Source organism: Chrysochloris asiatica, unplaced genomic scaffold, assembly GCF_000296735.1.
Source record: "Chrysochloris asiatica unplaced genomic scaffold, ChrAsi1.0 scaffold00056, whole genome shotgun sequence".
Classification (NCBI taxonomy): domain Eukaryota; kingdom Metazoa; phylum Chordata; class Mammalia; order Afrosoricida; family Chrysochloridae; genus Chrysochloris; species Chrysochloris asiatica.
This window is the reverse complement of record NW_006408574.1, coordinates 814,125-817,978: the sequence shown is the minus strand read 5'-3', so window position 1 is coordinate 817,978 and position 3,854 is coordinate 814,125. Positions and strand designations below refer to the sequence as shown.

Genomic DNA, 3,854 nt, shown 5'->3' with positions numbered 1-3,854 from the left:
GGGATTCTGTTCCTGTCTGCTGCACCCTGTCTCACAGCAACAGAGGTCACTATCTGAATAACCATCCCATAAAGACAGGGAGCTTGTTCTCTGAGCCAGACAAAAGCCAGCCCTTTATCTAAAAGGCAGCGCCGAGTCAAAAGCAGTAGGCTTACAAACCACTTCATGTGCACGTCGGGCGTACCTGCGTGGAGGGCGCTCATAACCAACCCTCCCTGGCGGCACCATGAGCAATGGGAAGCACAAAGGAGGAACCAAGACCCAGGTTGGAAGTGGCTTTGACTTTTTTATCCTGCGCACTGAAGATGTGGAAAGAAGCAGACTGAGTGTCCGAGCTGGTCTTTATCGTCTGTCTTTACATAAACGTGAAAACCAATAAGACAGGAGTTAGTTGGTCTCCCTGTTCTGGGTTCGGTCACAGACACCTGTCCATGGAATGGCTATGCAGCTGTCTCTGCCGTGACCCTGGATGGACATCTTACGTGCCAGGTTAATGGTACCCTCAAAAATCTGGGACAAGCCCTCAGGACAGCCCTCAGGAAGGCCAGCCACCAGCACAGTCCACCCAAGACTGCCCCCTTCAGGTCATCCCCCAGGACAGACCTTAAGGAAGCCCCCACAGGTTAGTCCCAAGGATAGCCCAAGTACCCTGACACCCCTTCCCTCAGCAGGGGTGGGTGGGCTGCATCAATAGGGAGCTGCCTGCGTGTCCCACCTCCCAAGGACCCTCTAGTGGCAGGAGGCAGGAAATCTGTGAGAATTCCGGAAGGCAGTGGTTTCGCCCTTGTCTGTGGCTCCCCCCACCCGGGGACCAGCAGTGCAGTCGCTCCCAGGAAACCAGGGTGCACCACGTGTGCAGCTGTGAACACCCCTGAGCGGCGCCCTGTGGCCAGTGAGCATGCGCACACCCCACGTGACCAAGCTGCAGTGTCTCAGCCCAAGGCTGTCAGAAGGGGGCTGGGGTACAGTGTCCCTCCCAGAACCCTCAGTCACACTTGGCCTGGCTAGCAACAAGGTGAAGGTTGGTGTTCTTGGCCCTGTCACCACACAGCAGTTCTCCAGCCCCTGGAAGCTCCCACCTTACTGGGCTCATTGCATCCCCAAGAGCGGGTATGGCTCCAGGGTACCCTGAGAGCCCAGATGTCCTCAGGCTCTGCTCTGGGCTCTTCCTGACCCTGAAGCCCCTGAGTGACCATCCCTTCTCTCACTGACTGAGGCCTCGGGTATGGAGGGATAGACAGCGGGGTGGTCCCCGTGGGGTTCATCACCACCCACCCTGACCTCCTCTCCCTGACACCTTAGAGTGATCCCTGCCACAGCCTTCCTTGCCCCTCGGGACCCTCATTGGTCCCCTGGCCATGTCTGCACCCTGTCCAAGCATGACTCCCTGACACCTCGTGCCCCCGCCATGCACACAAACCCTGTGGTGCAGAGTGACGGGGATGGAGTTGTGGTTGCAGAATGGGAACAGGTCCTACTCCATTCTGAGCATCCCGAGTGTGGGCAATACTTCCACAGATGTCCCAAGACCAAATACCCACAGGGCTTCACAGCAGCTTGAAAATCAAGGTACTTTGGCAATTTGGTACGCTTGCAGAGAATGAAATAAATCAGACTTCTGCTTTGAGCAAGAGGGCTAATTCAGGAAATCTGACAACTCTTCCACTGCAGACACCAAAAAACAGCTGCTAGACACCCAGGAAAGAGCATTACATCTGCCAGGAATACGGAGGAACTGAAAATGAGGTAGAGGGGGCATGCGGAGGGATCCCAGAGCTGCTCTACAGGGTGTGGGTGCTCCATTTATAAGGACAGGAGACAAGATCTGGGACCCCCTGAACAGGAAAGGGAGCAGCTAGAACCTTCCAAGGGGAAAGGCTGGGTCAGGAAAGCACTCGCCTACTGCCTAGAAAGGGGAAAGGCTTCTTGTCTGTCTGCCTAGACCGTGAGAAACCTGAGGCCTGCACCTCACAAGGATTTGGGGACTTTAATTAATCCATGTGGTCCAGGAAGTTCATCCCAATCTGGGGACACCCCTAAGAGATCTTGCAGCCATTCTTTAACTGCTCTGCAGGGATAATGTGCCCTTCTGTGTTCCCAGAAGGAGTCCTGGTGTGGGCTGCGAAGTCGGCTACAGTTCAAAGCCACCCCGGGCTCTCCGCAAAGCCTCCGCAGGAGCTAACGCAATGGTATTTGGACGCTTAGGCCCCTTGGCCACCAGGGGGCAGAGCTCCACTACAATGAGTTTACAATGAAAACTCACAAAACACCTTGAGAGAGGATCACCCCAACCAGGTCATGTGGGATACGGCGGCATCAATTAGAGAATTAATAAATAAAATAACAACACCTATGATATAAATCCACCACTCATCTGTCAGTTTGTTGTATTGTGGGGGCTTGTGAGTTGCTGTGATTCTGAAAGCTATGCCACCGGTATTTTAAATACCAGCAGGGTCACCCATGGTGGACAGGTTTCAGATGAGCTTCCAGACGAAGACAGACTAGTAAGAAGGAGTGACGAACTACTTCCGAATATTTAGTCACTGAAAACCTTATGAACAGCAGAGAAACACTGTCAGATATAGTGCCGGAAAATGAGCCCCTCAGGTTGGAAGGCACTCAAAATGCGACTGGGGAAGAGCTGCCTCCTCAGAGTAGAGTTGACCGTGATGACGCAAATGAAGTAAAGCCCATGGGAGTAAAGCCTTCATTTGCTGATGGGGTGCAACTCAAAATGAAGAGAAACAGCTGTAAACATCCATTAATAACAGGAACATGGAATGTACAAAGTATGAATCTAGGAAAATTGGAAGTTGTCAGAAATGAAATGGAACTCATAAACATCGATATCTTAGGCATTAGTGAGCTGAAATGGACTGGTATTGGCCATTTTGAATCTGACAACCACATGGTTTACTATGCCGGAATGACAAATTGAAAAGGAATGGTGTTGCATTCATCGTCAAAAAGAACATGTCCAGATCAGTCATGAGGTACAATGCTGTCTGTGATAGGATAATATGCACGAGCCTACAGGGAAGTCCAGTTAATACCACTATTATTCAAATTTATGCACCAACCACTATAGCCAGTGAGGACAAAATAGAAGAATTCCACCAACTTCTTCAATCTGAAATTGATCAAACATGCAATCAAGATATATTGATCAATACTGGTGATTGGAATGCAAAGGTTGGGAGCAAAGAGGAAGGATCAGTAGTTGGAAAATATGGCCTTGGTGATAGAAATGATGCTGGCGATTGCATGATAGAATTCTGCAAAATCAATGATTTGTTCATTTCAAATATCTTCTTTAGACAGCATAAGAGATGACTATACACATGGATGGACCTCACCAGATGGAATACATAGAAATCAAATTGACTACATCTGCGGAAAGAGACGATGGAAAAGCTCCATATCATCAGTGTAAACAAGACCAGGGGCAGATTGTGGAACAGACCATCAATTACTCCTATGCAAATTCAGACTGAAGCTGAAGAAAATGAAAACAAGTCCATGAGAGCCAAAATATGACCTTGAATACATCCCACCTGAATTTAGAAATTACCTGAAGAACAGATTTAATGTATTAGACACACTAAAGACCAAAAAATGAGAAGAGTTGTGGGATGACATCAAGAACATCATACAGGAATAAAGCAAAAAGTCATTAAGAAGACAAGAAAAAAGAAAAAGATCAAAATGCATGTCAGAAGAGACACTGAAACTTGCTCTCCAGCGTAGAGATGCTAAAGCAGATGGAAGAAATGAGGAGGTCCAAGAGCTGAACAGAAAATTTCAAAGGTCAGCTCAAGAAGACAAAGTCAAATATTACAATGAAATGTGCA

General features: G+C 48.9%; 1 protein-coding gene across 1 annotated transcript in view; it reads right to left on the bottom strand.

The window, feature by feature from the left end:
- Positions 1-3,854, bottom strand: part of EXD3 (exonuclease 3'-5' domain containing 3) — a 49,463-nt gene that overhangs the window by 39,602 nt on the left and 6,007 nt on the right. The gene's annotated exons all lie outside the window — the stretch shown is intronic.